This window comes from Macaca fascicularis, chromosome 1 (genome assembly GCF_037993035.2).
Source record: "Macaca fascicularis isolate 582-1 chromosome 1, T2T-MFA8v1.1".
In the NCBI taxonomy this organism is placed as follows: domain Eukaryota; kingdom Metazoa; phylum Chordata; class Mammalia; order Primates; family Cercopithecidae; genus Macaca; species Macaca fascicularis.
The window spans coordinates 217,563,721-217,581,339 of record NC_088375.1 but is presented as its reverse complement, the minus strand read 5'-3'; the positions used below and the strand labels follow the sequence as shown (position 1 = coordinate 217,581,339).

Genomic DNA, 17,619 nt, shown 5'->3' with positions numbered 1-17,619 from the left:
ATGGCCCCTTCGTCCTGCACCAGGACAGTAGCCAGGGACAAACAGCACCTCCCGAATATTCATCTCTCCTCTCATCATAGGCTTCTTTGCTTTCAAGGAATAAAAATCCACTCAAGTGGTTCAAGTGAAGGGGTGCTGAGTAAGAACAGGTCATTTTGACGAACATTCAAGGCTAGGACAGAGTGTCTTTGTGCCTCAGTTTCCTCATTGGTAAAATGGGGATAAAAGTATCCACTTTATAGGGTTCCTGTGAGGATTAAATGAGCTAATACATGTGAAGTGTTTAAACAGAACCTGGTATATAGAGAGTGCTATTAGGCATTTGCTATTATTATTTTATCATTATTTTTGTAGAGATGGAGTCTTGCTATGTTGCCCAGGCTGGTCTTGAACTCTTGGGCTCAAGCAATCCTCCCAACTTGGCTTCCCAAAGTGCTGAGATTATAAGCGTGAGCCACTGTGCCGGCCTGCCGTGGTTATTTTGACACTGCATCACCAGGAGAATGGGCTACTCAGACTAGTCTCTCCTGACACTAAGTCCCGTAAAGGAGCAGCTCAGGGAAGTCAGGCTGCCTTCCGCCTGATCCCCTGGGACACCTGTGGCTGTGTCTTTGACCTTAGCTTGCTTCCCCCCAAATGCAGGTCCTGGATTATGAAGAACCTAGAAGACTTCAGGGGTTGCTTAGTGCATCCCAGCTCCCCTCAAAATTCCTGTCCTATTGAACAGGGGCAGGAATGTTATGGAAAGAGGGTTTCAACTTGGTAAGACAGACTCTATCATCCTCATTTGTAAGCAAAATGTGACCCATTCTCTCTTTGATACTAGCCTGTTCACGATTGGCTTGATGACGTAGTGCATAATAAGGACTGGCTGCTGGCTGGGCACTCTCCATTCATGCTGCCTATGCGAGGCGGATATCCAGACTTGGGAAGTCCACATTCCCATCCACCCACTTTCTTTCTTTCTTTTTTTCTCTTGAGACGGAGTCTTGTTCTGTCTCCCAGGCTGGAGTACAGCAGCGTGATCTTGGCTCACTGCAACCTCCGCCTCCTGGGTTTAAGAGATTCTCCTGCCTCAGCTTCCTGAGTAGCTGGGATTACAGGCAGCTGCCACCACACCTAGCTAATTTTTGTATTTTTAGTAGAGACGAAGTTTCGTCATGTTGGCCAGGCTGGTCTCGAACTCCTGACCTCAAGTGATCCACATACCTCGGACTCCCAAAGTGCTGGGATTACAGATGTGAGTCATTGTGCCTTGCCAGCCAACATGCCCAGCCCACCCATTTTCTGTTTTTTTTTTTTGTTTTTGTTTTTGTTTTTTTGGAGAAGGAGTCTTGCTCTGTCGCCTGGGCTGGAGTGCAGTGACACAATCTCAGCTCACTGCAACCTCCGCCTCCTGGGTTCAAGTGATTCTCCTGCCTCAGCCTCCCTAGTAGCTGGGATTGCAGGCACGTGCCACCATGCCCAGCTAATTTTTATATTTTTAGTGGAGACAGGGTTTTGCCATATTGGCCAGGCTGGTCTCAAACTCCTGACCTCAGGTGATCCGTCTGCCTTGGCCTCCCAAAGTGCTGAGATTACAGGTGTGAGCCACCATGCCCAGCCAGTTTCTTTTCTACGGCAGAGGTAGATCAAACTTTTTGATCTACTTTTTTGATCACCCTCAAACTTTTTGGCATCAGGAACTGGTTTCGTGGATGTGGAAGACAATTTTTCCACGGTTGGGGCTGGGGGATGGTTTCGGGATGATTCGAGTGCATGACATTTATTGTGCACTTTATTTCTATTATTACATTGTAATATATAATGAAATAATTACACAACTCACCATAATGTAGAATCAGTGGAAGCCCTGAGCTTGTTTTCCTACAACCAGACGGTTCCATCTGGGGGTGATGGGAGACAGTGACAGATCATCAGGCATTAGATTCTCATAAGGAGCGTGCAATCTAGATCCCTCGCATGTGCAGTTCACAATAGGGTTTGTGGTCCTCTGAGAATCTAATGCCACCGCTGCTTATCTGACAGGAAGCGGAGCTCAGGTGGTAATGTGAGTGATGGGAGTGGCTGTAAATACAGATGAAGCTTGCTTACCTGCCACTCACTTACTGCTGTGTGGCCTGGTTCCTAACAGGCCACAGACTGGTTCTGGTCCATGGCCAGGGGATTGGGGACCCCTGCACTATGGAGCTGACTGGTGGGAGCAGGGCCAGACTGGGAGGCAGCAGCGAGGGCCCTGGGTCCCCATCTTGGCTTTTCCACCAGATTGCTGAGCAACCTTGGACAGGTCACCTAGCCTCTCTGACCAGGGAAATACCACCCCTGTACGCCCTCATTCCCTCTTTCCCAGGTCAGCAGTGGAGACAAGGAGGATGGACTCCTGAGTCCCATCCAGATGTAATGTATCATCGATGATTTTGCTTACACAATAAATCCTGCCCTCACCAGAGTGCTCAGTGAGTGGGTGATTCTGGTTAATTGAATGTTCTGGGACATGGAAATGTTCCCAGAAATCCTTTTTGTTCCTTTTGTGGCTATTGAAACCCATCCACTCATCTATTCAGCACATATTTGTCTCGTGTCTATGCTGCAGCAGGTTTTGGAGCAGGTGCCGGGGATACCACCCGGAATGAAACAACAGAGTCCAGCCTCCGTGGATTCACAGTCCGGGGAGGAGACACGTGGCATACATGCCACCACACATGGTAGGCAGGGCACACTGACCAGGGAATGCAGGCTGCGGGTAGGAACCAGGGGCCCACCGCGGAAGTCCTTGGAAAGAGCTCCCAGAGGAGGTGCTATCTATGTTGACAGCACTAAAAAGCAATTAACCATAGTGTCTGGGGGATGGAGTAGTCAGGGGTATTCCAGCCGAGGGCAAAGGCTCAGAGAAACACCTGTGCATTCATTTGTGCTGTGGAGGTTAGAGTGTACAACTGGGGTAGGGCACAATGGCTCACACCTGTAATCCCGGCACTTTGCGAGGCCAAAGTGGGAGGATCACTTAAGTCCAGGAGTTCAAGACCAGCCTGGGCAACATAGTGAAACCCCATCGCTACAAAAAAAATACAAAAATTAGCAGGGCATGATGGTATGCACCTGTAGTCTCAGTTAGGAGGTTGTGGTAGGAGGGTCACTTAGGCCTGGGAGGTGGAGGTTACAGTGAGCTGAGATCACATCATTGCACTCCGGCCTCAGTGACACAGCAAGACTCTATCTTCAAAAAAGAAAAAAAAGAATGTGCTTTTGGGAAAGTGAGAGTGAAGAGGCAGGTGCATGTCAGGAGGACAAGAGTACGTGAGGATGTGGCCTGCTGAGGGCTGGCCTGGACTGTGAGGGCTGCAGGTTTATTTATTTTCCAGCGTATGTTTTGTGATGTGATTCTTTCTCATCAAAGTGGAGAGTAGAGGGGGAAAATGAAATTAAAACACTAAATCACAGAGGAGGGGCCTCAAATCAGAGGAGTGACAGAGGGCTGGGAGTGACACTGACAAGTAGAGAGCACAGCTGTGTCTAAAGGGCCACCACTCCTGGGGCCCTGCAGAGTGTGGCCATGGGGGAAGGTGGACCTGGCATTATCAGATCTTCAGATTTGTTAAGAGAAGCTAAAAATCTGGCTTTTAATTTTTTTTTTTTCAGAGACAGGGTCATGCTGCTGCCTAGGCTGGGGTGCAGTGGTGGGATCATGGCTCACTGCAGCCTCAAACTCCTGGGCTCAAGTGATCCTCTCATCTCAGCCACCTGAGCAACTGGGACTACAGGCATGCACTACTGCATCTGGCTAGGTTTATTTTTTATTTTTGTAGAGATGGGGGTCTCTCGATGTTGCCCAGGCTGGTCTAAAATGCCTGGCCTCAAGCAGTCCTCTTGCCTTGGCCTCCTAAAGTGCTGGGATTATAGGCATGAGCCACTGCTCCTGGCTGCAATCTGACTTTTCATGGGAAATCTCCCAATGACTAAATGATGGCAACTGACAACAACAAGAAAACCACTATAGGCAAAACAAAATGCTTCTGCAGACTCAATTTGTTTTATGAGCAGGTGGTTTGGAACCCTAGACCCAGAGGGTTCTATTGATAAGGGTTCTAGGGTGTCCTTTAGAATCCATTATGATCCTCTAAAGAGTATGCCCCTAAACTGTGCTGGACTCTGGGGGGACAATGGGGGTCTGGGGCATGACCCCTGCCCTCAAGGCTGTATCATAGCTGCCCTCAAGCTAGATGGGTCAAATCAGTTATCACCCAGAGCCAACTTATAACAAAAGGACTAGGTGCTATAGAGCTCAGAGGAGGGGGAGATCAGGGAATGGAGGAGGCCATGTGAAAAGGCCTCCTGGGGATTCTGGGCCTTGTGATGGTTCTTGGAGGGGAGGGTAACACTCAGTACAACCAAAGAAGGTAAGGGCGGCCGGGCGCGGTGGCTCAAGCCTGTAATCCCAGCACTTTGGGAGGCCGAGACGGGTGGATCACGAGGTCAGGAGATCGAGACCATCCTGGCGAACACCGTGAAACCCCGTCTCTACTAAAAAATACAAAAAACTAGCCGGGCGAGGTGGCGGGCGCCTGTAGTCCCAGCTACTCGGGAGGCTGAGGCAGGAGAATGGCGTAAACCTGGGAGGCGGAGCTTGCAGTGAGCTGAGATCCGGCCACTGCACTCTAGCCCGGGCTACAGAGCGAGACTCCGTCTCAAAAAAAAAAAAAAAAAAAGAAGGTAAGGGCGTCCTGAGCTGGAGGAGTCAGACATTTCGGGATCAGATGGGAAATAAGATAATAAAGGAGGCCGGGCACGGTGACTCACACCTGTAATCCCAGCACTTTGGGAGGCCGAGATGGGATGATCTCTTGAGCCCAGGAGTCCAAGACCAACCTGGATAACATAGTAAGACCACCATCTCTACCAAAAAAAAAAAAAAAAAAAATTAGCCAGGCATGGCTACCTGGCAATACAGGCACTACAGGCGCCACCATGCCCACACCTGTAGTGCCAGCTACTTGCAGGCTGAGGCAGGAGGATTGCTTGAGCCCAGGAGTTTGAGGTTACATTGAGCTGATTGTGCCAGCCTGAGCCACAGGGCAAGACCCAGTCTCTTTTTTTTTTGAGACAGAGTCTCTTTCTGTCACCCAGGCTGAAGTGCAGTGGCATGATCTTGGCTCACTGCAACCTCTGCCTCCCAGGTTCATGTGATTCTCCCGCCTCAGCCTCCTGAGTAGCTGGGCTTACAGGCGCACACCACCACATCCGGCTAATTTTTTGTGTATTTTTAGTAGAGACAGGGTTTCACTATGTTGGCCAGACTGGTCTCGAACTCCTGACCTCGTGATCTGCCCGCCTCGGCCTCCCAAAGTGCTGGGATTACAGGTGTGAGCCACCGCGCCCAGCCAAGACCCAGTCTCTTAAAAAAAGAAAGAAAGAAAGAAAGAAAAAAACCATATAGCCAAGGAAGGGGTTGGAGTAAATTGTGTAAGACTGCGATGTTGGTCTGGGACATGTACTTGGCTCTGGCACGTGTACTTGGCTCTGGCTATGACAGCAGGACCCAAAAGTCCATATTCTGGTCCAAAGCTTAATACCATGAGCCTGAGGTCACTCAATGGACATCTGAAGTGTTCTTCCTGCTTTGCTAGCATCCCCAAATGTCTCCTGTCTGCTGTCCTGCCATCATTTATTCACATCAGGGCAGGGGCCGTGCCTGTTGTGTTCACTGATGTCTCCTGCATGACTAGAACGATGTGTGGAACAGAGCAAAAAATGCTCAAAGAATATCCACTGCCTATTACTATGAGCCAGTGTTGCCCTAGCCTGGGGCTTAGGACGACTCTGTGGTGCTTATGTTCTTGTGTGGAGAGGGATAATAAACAAACCAACGAGTCGGTGAATAAGATGATTTCAGAGTGTGGCCTGTGTGACTTGTCTCACTGCACTGTAGCCTTCTGTTTATTTGTGTCTTCTCCTAAGCCTATGAGCTCCGAGGGGGCGGGGCTGGGGTCTGTCTGCTTCCTCGTCTCATTGGTAGCCCCTGAGGTTGGTGCCTGACAAATAGGGAGTACTAAAAAAAAAAAAACCCAAACAACAACAACAACAAAAAAACGTTTTTGCCGGCTGTAGGCTGTAAGGAACACAAGCTGAAAATGATTTCAACCTACATGCACCTGTACCCTTTGGAGGCTGCAGAACTTATCATTATCAACCCAGGAGTAATTGCTGATAAGCCCGCGTGTGAATTTCCTTGCAAATAGAGAGGTAGCGGGGGAGTGTTTAACAACAACGCGGATAATCTTAATTAATGACCTGATAACTGTAATTAATTGCATCATATCCAGAGGCCCTCTTTGGAATTTCAGGAGGGAGTACCTAGTGTTTGGCAGCTTTGGAGCTGCAAAGGCAGGGGAGTGATAGGATCTCAGTCCCAGCACTTTGCTGCTCAGTGAGCTTTGCCAAGTTACTCACAGTTCTGAGCCTCAGTTTTCTTCTGGGGAAAATGGGGCTACATCACTGGGGTGTTGTCAGTCTCAAAGCCGCTAATGCCTGAACCCGCCAGGGTTGTTCTTGGAGGTTAGGGTGCATGGCTGCAAGGTTCCCTATGTTGCCACGGCGGGGGTGGGAGGGCAGTAGGGGGCCGCTGAGACTGGTTGAGGGGCAGGTCATAAGTCTAGGGTTTCCCCTGGGGCCGGCCCAGGAATCTCTCACCCATTTGGGGGAACCTCAGGGCAAAATGTTGAAGCGGGGGAGGAGAAGCCAGCACCCTGCGCGCCTGCGGGATCTCTCCGCGGGAGAACGGGGGAAGGAGAAGCGGGAGGCGGGAAGCGGGGACCCCGGGGTGGGTGAAGGAGCGAGGAGGTCGTCGTGTGGCCGGGGACGGGCCCCATCCCCGCGGGCCTCAGTTTCCGCCCCGTACTGTAGGGGGCCGGGTGGGCTGCCGGGACCGCTGGGGGCTCGCAGCGGGTTGGGGGAGGCCCCATCTCCCTCGCGGCGCGCTCGGAGCAGGGAGGGGGCGCGGCGGCCGCGGCCCCGGCCACCAGGGGTTAAGCGGTGACCTCAGCCGCGGCGCCCCGGGACCGGGCGGGTGGGGGCGGCGCCGCGTCGCTCACGGCGGCGGCGGCGGCGGCGGGACCAGGCCTCGGAGCGCGGCAGGCGCGGGCGCAGTCCCGGCGGGCCCGGACCTCGCGGGCCGGCGGGCGGCGCGGCCATTGGCTCGGGCGGCGGCGGCGGCGGCGGCGGCGGCGGTGGGGGCGCCGTCCCGGCCATGGGCGCCCGCGGCGGCCTGAGGAGCTGGAGGCGCGGCGCCGGCCGCCTAGCGCCTTTGTGAGCGGCGCGCATGACAAAGGCGCGGGCCCGGGCGGCCGAGGCGGGTGAGTGAGCGCGGGGGCCCTGCCTCCGCGGGATCCTCGCGTGTCCCCGAGTCTGCGAGTGCGGGGGAGGCGCTCCAGGCGCCAGGGTCCTCCGGAGGTCCCGGGCGTGTCGCCGTGGGCTGGCGGGGGCTGTGTCCGCCGCTGTGTCCCTGTGTCTGGGTGTGAGAGCCCCGCGCCCGCGTCTCCCCTCGGTGTGGGTCTCTTCTTGTGTCCCTGGAGTTCTGGTGTTACTAGGGCGAGTGGCCTTTGTACTTCAGCTTGTGTGTGTGTAGCCTCCAGCCGGTTGGGGTCAGGACAGTTTGGGAACCCCCATCCCCACCCTGTGCCTCACTTTCCGCTGTGGTCCACCTCCTCCTGCGCTGACCTTGGGGGTCCCTGGGATCGGGTGAAGTCAGGGAGTGCCCTTGTCGCCTATGTGGTGAGTCAGCCTCTCCCACCCTGGACCCCCGCCCAGAGGCGGAACGGGACGGCCTCCTGCAGGAGGAGACTGTGGGAGGAGAGGATGCCGGGTCAGCCGGAGGCCGTGGCTGCAGAGCCGCCAGTCCGGATCCCTCTGGAACAGGAGGGCCCTACATGAAGACCAGCCTCCTTGGAGTGTCTGGGATGGCCTCTGAGAGGGAGCGTCGGCCTGACTGTAGGGAGCATGGGGACAATTCTTCCTCCCTCTCCCAGAGCCCTGGGGCAGGGGTCTCGAATCTTCCTTTGGCCCTGAAAGTCAGGAGGCCCTGCATTGCGTCAGTGCCAAGCAGAGAGGTGGTGGCTAGTGGACTGCACTTCCCCACTGGCTTTGGAGCTCAATTGCTGCCCCAAAGTCCTTGGCTTCCCTTAGGGATGCTACTGGGAAGCCGCGCCCCACCTGCCGGTAGCCCCATCTGCTCCTCCTAGGATTCTGGGGAGAGAGGGCAGGTTGTTCGGGCTCATTAAAATGCATAGCTCTTCCTGGCATCCGCCCAGCACTGTGCCCCCCACGGTGTTCAGGCCCTGGACACACAGACTAGATAGCAGGTCAGCCTCCGGAAATCTCCAAGCTCCCTGTGACTGTGGGCTGGGGACTGCCCTGCCCCTTCCTCAGGCCCTCAGGGTGAAGCTCAGAACCCTCCTGTAAGGCTTCCTGTGGTGCCCGAATATGATGCTCGCTGTCCCCAGGCACTTGCCTTCCCGAGGCCCCCTGTCCCTTCCCCTTCCACCAAAGAGCCTCTGCGGGCTGTTCTCTCTATCCAGGAAGTGGGTCCCATCCTTCACCTCTGATTTCTCACTCCAGAGCTACTTCCTGTCCAGTGAGCCAGGCTAGCCCCAATGCTCTGAGGGTTCCTGCCCCAGTCGTGGGGGCGGGGGGCTTTTTCTTCCAGTGGAGCAGGGACCATGCCTGTCCTTGATCACAGCTCAGAACAGTGCCTGGTGCGTAGTGGGTGCACTACACATAGTTGCTGAATAAATGAATGTCTAACAACTAATGGTTCCCAAGTTCTGTTCCAAGTTTTAACTCTGGAGGAGTCTGGGGAGGGGGGAAAGCTGGTGGACTGCTCTGGGGCCCAGGTACCAGGTTAGTATAAGAGGAGGTTGGGTGTGGTGGCTCACGCTTGTAATCCCAGCACTTTGGGAAGCCAAGTTGGGTGGATCACTTGAGGTCAGGAGTTTGAGATCAGCCTGGCCAACATGGTGAAAACCTGTCTTTATTAAAAATACAAAAATTATGGCCAGGCTCAGTAGCTCATGCCTGTAATCCCAGCACTTTGGCAGGCGGAGGTGGGCAGATTACCTGAGGTCAGGAGTTCAAGACTAGCCTGGCCAAAATGGTGAAACCCCGTCTCTACTAAAAATATAAAATTAGCTGGGCGTAGTGGCACATGCCTGTAGTCCCAGCTACTCAAGGAGAATCGCTTGAACCTGGGAAGTGCAGGTTGCAGTGAGCCGAGATCGCACCATTGCACTCCAGCTTGGGTGACAAGAGCGAAACTCCATTTCAAAACAAAAACAAAACCAGAAATTAGCCGAGTGTGATGGTGCACGTCTGTAATCCCAGCTATTTGGGAGGCTGAGGTGGGAGGGTCACTTGAACCCGGGAGGCGGAGGTTACAGTGAACCAATATTGTGCCACTGCGCTCCAGCCTGGGTAACAGAATGAGATTCTATCTCAAAAGAAAAAAAATAAAAAGAAGATTGAGCATGGTAGCTCATGCTTGTAATCCCAGCACTTTAGGAGCCTCAGGTGGGAGGATCACTTGAGCCCAGGTGTTCGGGACCAGCCTGGGCAACACAGGAGACCACGTCTCTACAAAAAATTTTAAAAATTAGTTGGATGTGGTGGTGCACGCCTGTAGTCCCAGCTACTCAGGAGGCTGAGATGGGAGGATCAACTGAGCCTGGAAGTTCGAGGCTGCAGTGAGCTGTGATTGTGCCACCGTACTATAGCTTAAGTGACAGAGGGAGACTCTGTCTTAAATATATATATATGTGTGTGTGTGTGTGTGTGTATATATATATTTATGTGTGTGTGTATATATATGTGTATATATATTTGAGGAAAGTGTGCTGTTACTTGGACAAATGGTATATTAATTAACAGACATTTATAATATACGCTGAGTGCCAGGTGCTGGGCTAGATGATTTAAGCATGTACCTCTTATACATTGAGAAGGAATAGAGTAGAAAGAATACATGTAATCTTCTTAGATTAATTTTGAAAAGATAAAGTAAGTGATATATATGCCGTGATAAGATAATAACATAGATTTACATTGCACTTTCCTATCTGCTCTCTCTTTGTTTTGACAACACCCTAGTAATTAGGCAGGGAGATGGGTTCATACCCATTTTACTAATGAGGAAGATGAGCATATAATGTCACTGCTGAAGCGAGTCATTGAAGGAGCCAGCACTCAGCCTGGGACTCCCTGGCCACGCAGTCCTTGCTTTCTTCTGCACAGCTGTCTCCAGTGCCTTTTGTATTCCTGTCACCCGGCTAGACTAGACAGGTGAATGAGCCACTGTTCTTGCCCTCAAGGGGTCTAAAGTCCAGGAGACAATCAAGTTCTTTAACAACTGAGCGTGCCAAAGTTGTTCCACCCCACGGTGCCACCTTGGGCCCAGCTCAGTCCTTTCCTTGCCGTGTCCCAGAGAGTTCTTGGTCTCTCTACCTCAGTGGAGGGCATCAGAGCCATTTTCCTTCAGGACCCTGGTCTGATGACATTCCCAGGAGTCCTTATAGAGCCTCTGCTGGATCCTGGGCAGTGGTGAGTTGGGAACTAGCTCATACCTACACATAAGAGCTGATTGCTAAATTTTAGGAATTTTATGAGCCAGTTGTTAAACACAGCCATTATAACAAATTTTGAGGCTGGGTGTGGTAGCTCAAACCTGTAATCCCAACACTTTGGGAGGCTGAGGCAGGCAGATCACCTGAGGTCGGGAGTTCGAGACCAGCCTGGACAACATGGTGAAACCCCGTCTCTACTAAAAATAAAAAAATTAGCCGGGTGTGGTGGTGCGTGCCTGTAATCCCAGCTACTCGGGAGGCTGAGGCAGGAGAATTGCTTGAACCCAGGAGGTGGAGGTTGCAGTGAGCCGAGGTCGTGCCATTGTACTCCAGCCTAGGGGACAAGAGTAAAATTCTGTCTCAAAAACAATTTTTTTTTTTAGTATATACAGTCATCATTAAGTAAATTACATATATATATAGAGAGAGAGAGAGAGAGAGAGACAGAGAGAGAGAGAGAGAGAGGCAGAGAGAGAGAGAGAGAGAAAGACGGAGTCTCGTTCTTTCGCCCAGGCTAGAGTGAAGTGGTGCAATCTCAGCTCACTGCAACCTCCACCCCTGGTTTCAAGTGCAGGGGGAGCCTCAGCCTCCCAAGTAGCTGAAATTACAGGAGCCCACCACCATGCCCGGCTAATTTTTGTACTTTTAGTAAAGGCAGGATTTCACCATGTTGGCCAGGCTGGTCTCAAACTCTTGACCTCAGGTGATCCACCCGCCTCAGACTCCCAAAGTGCTGGGATTATAGGCGTGAGCCACCGCGCCCGGCTATTATTATATATTTTTGAGATGGAGTTTCACTCTTGTTGCCTAGGCTGGAGTGCAATGGTGTGATCTCTGCTCACTGCAACCTCCACCTCCTGGGTTCAAGTGATTCTCCTGCCTCAGCCTCTGGGATTACAGTAGCTGGGATTACAAGCGCCTGCCACCACACCTGGCTAATTTTTGTATTTTAGTAGAGATGGGGTTTCACCATGTTGGCCAGGCTGGTCTTGAACTCCTGACCTCAGGTGGTCCACCTGCCTCGGCCTCTCAAACTGCTGGAATTACAGTCATGAGCCACTGTGTCCAGCCATAAATTTTATACGTATACATATACTATTATTATTATTATTATTTTTTTTTTTGAGTTAGAGTTTTGGCTCTTGTTGCTTAGGCTGGAGTGCAATGGCATGATCTCGGCTCACAGTAACCTCTGCCTCCCACGTTCAAGCGAGTCTCATGCCTCAGCCTCCCAAGTAGCTGGGATTTACAGGCACCCACCACCACGCCTGGCTAATTTTTGTATTTTTAGTAGAGATGGGGTTTCACCATGTTGTCCAGGCTGGTCTCAAACTCCTGACCTCAGGTGATCTGCCCACCTCAGCCTCCCAAAGTACTGGGATTACAGGTGTCAGCCACCATGCCCAGGCCGTAAATTATATTTTATAAAGTAATAAATATTCAATTTTTTTTCTAATTATTTTACTCTATTACCTGTGCATTTGTGGTTATTTGCTGCTTTGTGTGCGTGTGTGTGTGTGTGTGTATGTGTGTGTGTGCGCGCATTGGGGGGTGTATTAGTTCTTTTTCATACTGCTGTTTTTATACTGCTATGAAGAAATACCCGAGACTAGGTAATTTATAAAGAAAAAGAGGTTTAATGGACTCACAGTTCCACATGGCTGGGGAGGCCTCACAATCATGGTGGAAGGTGAAGGAGAAGCAAAGGCACGTCTTACATGGTGGCAGGCAAGAGACCCTGTGCAGGGGAACTGCCCTTTATAAAACCATCATATCTTGGGAGACTTATTCACTATCATGAGAACAGCATGGGGAAAACCTGCCCCTGTGATTCAATTACCTCCCACCACGTCCCTCCCATGACATGCAGGGATTATGGGAGCTACAGTTCAAGATGAGATTTGGGTGGAGACAGAGCCAAACCATATCAGGGGGTGTCAGTGTGGGTGTGTGTGTAATGTACATAGTGGTGTGCTACTGCATATCTCAACTCCATTCAGTGATGTGATGTTGGCAGCTTGAAATTGGCCACAGTGAGAATATTTATACCATATAAATTGGCAAACACTGCGAATCAGAATCTTTTCCCCTGAAGAGCTTGTTTACCAGCACACCACTGGGAATCCAGCAATGAGCAACTCAGTCCCTCCCTTTGAACTTACATTTTCGTGTGATGCTACTCCAGGACTGATCTTAGTGTCTTCGTGGCTGAAGGGCAGCTGCTGGGCAGGGCCTGCTGTGCTGATAGAGGTTGTAAATTGCCCTCAAATCATGGGAGCTCTCTACTCCAGCACGCGAGTTGTTACCATGCACCAGAAAGAGGGGAAACGGGACAAGGAGGAGATTCAGTTAATTGAGAGCTGACTTTGCCATTGAATAACCCTATTCAGGATGACCCAGGCATCTTGGAGGAAAAACAGCGGTGACGTCTGAGGACAGACCATGGACAAGTTAAGTAGCTTGGGGCTTGTGGAGTTGTGACGTCCAGGACATGGGTGGCTAGAGCTGGCATAGACAACAGTGGGTATGACCTGTCCATATGGATGCAGGGCCTGCATGAGAGAGTAGAAGCAGACGGTTGCTCTTGTACCGCCTGTGATCTCTAGTTGAGAGATGGACACGGCACAGTTACATACAGTGGAGGGATGTGCAGAGTGTAGCAGGGGAATGGGGTAGGGAGAGGGAAACAGTTCATGCCTCCGAGCCTTTGCACATGCTGCTCCTTCTACCCAGGGGAGTTAATGTGTGTTTTTTCTACCCAGAAGGAAGGGCATGTGCAAAGGCTCAGAGGCATGAATTATTGAGAGCTCAGTCTGACTCTGGTGTCAGGTGAATCAAAAGTCTGCAGGGTTTGAAACAGAGCAGGGGAAGCATTGAACCTTCCTCAAGTCAGGGGGCACAGCATCATCTGGATGCCAGCAAAGGAAGTCTGCCAAACCTCGCCTGTCAGGGGCCTTGTGCTGTGTGGATCACCCTGCTTCCCTGAAAATCTTTAAGGTTTCTTGGTAGTTTCCTGCTGTCTCTAAAGCTTGCTGCTGTTCCAGCCCCTGCATCTGTGGCTGGTGGATTCTCAAAAAAAAAAAAAAAAAATCCATGTTAATATCAAGCCAAACAAAACTTAATTGGGATGGGAAGAGGGGTCTCCTGTTCTTCCCCCATTGCTAATTAATACCAGAAAAGCTGCTTCTGTCTTTCATTTAGGCAGACAATTGAGAGCTTGTTTGTTTAAAGGCAACTGATTTTGACTTTATGCCTATGTGTGCCAGGTATTTTTCATGCATCAATTCATTTAATTTCCATGCCGATCTTGCAAGTAGGTCCTATTTTCCCATCTTATCGATGAGGAAATTGAGTCTCAGAGACTTATCCAAGGGCACTGTGTTTGTAAGTGGTAGGATTCGAACCCGGCAGGTGCTGAGATCTTTCTGCAGTCCCATGCTCCCTTCCTTTATGCGGTGTTCCTTTTCCCTTTGAGGAGGGGAGGGAGAGATTAGTCACATGCCTGGAATCTCAGCACACTTTGCCCTTCTTAGTTTGGAGTTAATGTGTGTTTTTTTAATCCAGTGTTAGCAAGGCCCAGTCTGGTCATAGCTGGGTTTGTTACCCTGTGGCTCAGGGGCAAGGATGAGAATAGAACCCTGGTATCCACATGGGCCCCCTAGGCCTGGTGTCAGGAAAGAGCTAATACTAATGGCTAAAAATTGCAGAGTGGCAGGCCCCTTGGTAGTGCATGGCTTGTGGGAGCTTGCTCAGTTCTCAGCTACTCCAAGAGGTGGGGTGCATCATTATTTATGTTTTGCCTCCATTGAACTTGCCCAGGGTTGTGCAACCAAGAGGTAGAAGCACCACATTCTGCTCGCCCCAGAGTCCTGCCTCTCCACTCTGTGTCTTTCCTTGAGCAGTGCCAACCCTCCCAGGGCCTGGCTCGGCTGTGCCTTTGACAGCCCCTAGCAGCAGTGCCCATATGCCATGGAAAATGGGGAAGGATAGTTGACCACTTGGCCACAGGCCCAGGGTCTGCCCACCTCTTGGTTAGAGCCAGCACCGAACTCCCTGCCATGGGGTTCATCTTCCCACTGGCCTATTGGTTGAGAGGGTGGTCTCAGACAAGGCCCCAACACCACCTTCTTGTAGATACATCCCCAGTCCAGGGCAGTGCAGGTGGTTTGTGATGGTGCCAGCCCATGTTGGCATGTTGGGCCCAAGATGAGGTGGCATTTCTGAGTTGTGGAACCCCTTTCTCCTTGAGAGCCTGTCCCCAGAGTGTCCTCCTCTCTGCAAAAGTCCTGGTTCTAGTCACTGGCTGATTGGTATGCATCCCAGAATCCCGGCCATTAGCATACAAGGCGGGAGCCAGCTCTCATTACTCCCCTCTCTTCATTGTTTGAAGTGGGCAGACTTGGAGTGAGCTTTGGAAATGTGAGCTTTTTATTCAATTTCCCTAGAAAAACAATGGTTAAATTAAGTAGGAAAATAACAGTCTCCCGAAATTGAAGAAAAATATTCCTGAACCTAGACATTACCCACAACCTTTGAATTTCTTTTAAAATAGGCATTTGTTTTACTCTTAAGTTATATATGTATTGCATGACCACTGAAGAAAACACAGAGAAAATACAGAGAGAAGAAAATGGAAATCATTTTACCACCTAAAGACAGCCTTTCTCAATATTGTGGTGCATATCATTCATGTATTCAGTATTTCATTTGCTCATTTGGCAAGTATCTATTTAGGGCCCAGAAAGGGAGAGACTGTATTGGGTTCTGGGAGTAGAGGGGTACCCTGCTCCCTGCTGGGGCTCTTTCTATGTTGGGCCTTGGGCAACTCACCTGACCCTTCTCTTATCTGTTTTCTCATCTCTAGAATAGGGATAACACTAGTAGCTGTGTCATAAGGCACGGGGATTTAACAAAAGTGCAAGTAGGATGCTCATTATAGTGCCCGGCCCAGGTCAAAGCTTAGCAATGTTGGCTTTTGTCACGTAGGGGAGGAATACCTTTTCTTCTACCCTGTTAGGTTCTGTGATAGAGCCTATGAATTAAACTGACAAAAGACAGATTAATAGGAGAAAAGGCATATTGATTTTATTTAATGTTACTATACATATGTATTTTTTACTGTAAGGGATCTCCATAGAAAAGAAATGAAAATCCAAAGAGGCAGTTAGACCCGGGAGCTTACATAACATTTTAACAAAGGGCGATAAATTGTGGAGAAGCAGGAGACAAAAGAAAAGGATTGGACTCTTAGCGGGGCAGTGCATTTCACGAAAGTGACTAGGAAATGTATGGTAGATAAGGGTGGTTTAGTAAGGTTTGTGATGCAGATAAGATAGAGGGATACACCTTTGCAAATGGAAATTTATATCACCTTTACAAAGGGAAATGTGTGCCCTGCTTATAGGCAGAAAAGGGGAGACAAAGAGCTCTTCCTGCATCTGTTGCTGCTCAAGTACCTTGAGCTCAAAATAATTCTTTTTTTTTTTTTTTGTGAGACAGCATCTTGCTCTGTTACCCAGGCTGGAGTGTAATAGCCCAATCTTGGCTCACTGCATCCTCTGCCTCCTGGATTTAAGTGATTCTCCAGCCTCAGCCTCCTGAGTAGATGGGATTACAGGTGCACACCACCACAACCAAATAATTTTTGTATTTTTAGTAGAGACAGGGTTTCACCATGTTGGCTAGGCTTGTCTTGAACTCCTGACCTCAAATGATCCTCCTGCCTCAGCCTCCCAAAGTGCTGGCACTACAGGTGTGAACTATGACTTCTGGCCCTGAGATGGCATATTTTGATCTTTTTCAGTTACAACAGTGAGCAGGCTGACATTAACCTTGCCCTGGTGGTTTTTTTTTTTTTTTTTTTTTGAGATGGAGTGTTGCTCTGTCACCCAGGCTGGAGTGCAATGGTGCAACCTCTGCCTCCTGGGTTCAAGTGATTCTCCAGCCTCAGCCTCCTGAGTAGATGGGATTACAGGCTCCTGCCATTACACATGGCTAATTTTTTGTGTTTTTAGTAGAGATGGGGTTTTAGTATGTTGGCCAGGCTGGTCTCGAACTCCTGACCTCAAGTGATTCTCCCACCTCAGCCTCCCGAAGTGCTGGGATTACAGATGTGAGCTACAGTGCCTGGCCTCATGGGTCTTATATGATGGTGGAGGAGACAAAAATCAAACACATCGAATTTATAAAGTAACCACATTGTATGCATTAAGTCCTGTGAAGGAAACAGACTGGTGTGACGGTGATAACTGGGGATGAAGGGTAGAGAGGGTGTATGTGGGGGTGGGGGTTACAGGATTCGTTATCTGCAGGTGGTCAGGGAGGCCTCTCTGCAGAGAGACGTTTAAGCCAGACCTGAATGACAAGCAGGAGCTCCCCCTGCAAGGATCTGAGGGAAAAGGGGCTACAGCAAATGCAAAGGCCCTGAGGCCAGAGGAACTTGGCTTGTTTGAGCAACAGAACGGCCTGGGCCTGCGTGGTGGGGAGAGGAGGGTGTAGCAGAGACCGTGTTAGTTAGGATTGTTACTCTAGGTGCAAAAGGAAGCCATCGAGGTTTGTTTTCTACTTCCCATAAATACCTTTACTAATGAAATATAGTTCCAAGATTCCAGCTAGTAATAACTCTGTTAAGAAATTCACCTTTTCCCAATAATTTATTCAAAAATAATTTACTGAGTGCCTATGATGTGGAAGCACTTGACTCAGTGCTGTGGGATGATGGATGGATATAAAGATAAGGTGAGGTTTTAGGCTCCAATAACCCACGGTCCAGCAAACAAGACTACAAACATTCGCAGGGTCAAGGGCAGGGAGTGACTGATTTACCTTTGCCAAAGATCCCATGTCTGCTGGGAGGAGAATTGGCTGTAGAGAGCCAGGGTGGAGAGGTGGAGCTGGGAACTAGAGGAAAGGCAAGGAAAGGTTCCCATTTGTCAGTGGAATAGGAGAAAAGTGTTGGGTTCGGGTTATATATCGGCTGGAATCAACTGGAATTTCTGGTGGATTGTACACA

At 50.3% G+C, this 17,619-nt stretch overlaps 1 protein-coding gene across 21 annotated transcripts in view; it reads left to right on the top strand.

Moving 5' to 3' along the window:
- ARHGEF10L (Rho guanine nucleotide exchange factor 10 like) overlaps window positions 1-17,619 on the top strand; it is a 179,723-nt gene that overhangs the window by 12,827 nt on the left and 149,277 nt on the right. For 13 of the 21 annotated variants that reach the window (XR_012425291.1, XR_012425290.1, XR_012425289.1 and 10 more), the window contains exon 1: window positions 7,088-7,349. The exons of 5 other annotated variants lie outside the window; for them this stretch is intronic. The gene's annotated coding sequence lies outside the window, so the exon portion shown is untranslated. Of the gene's footprint in view, window positions 1-6,717; window positions 6,818-7,087; window positions 7,350-17,619 lie in introns of those variants that run through there. 3 more of the 21 variants (XM_074018575.1, XM_065529018.2, XM_074018583.1) reach the window with 2 other exon arrangements.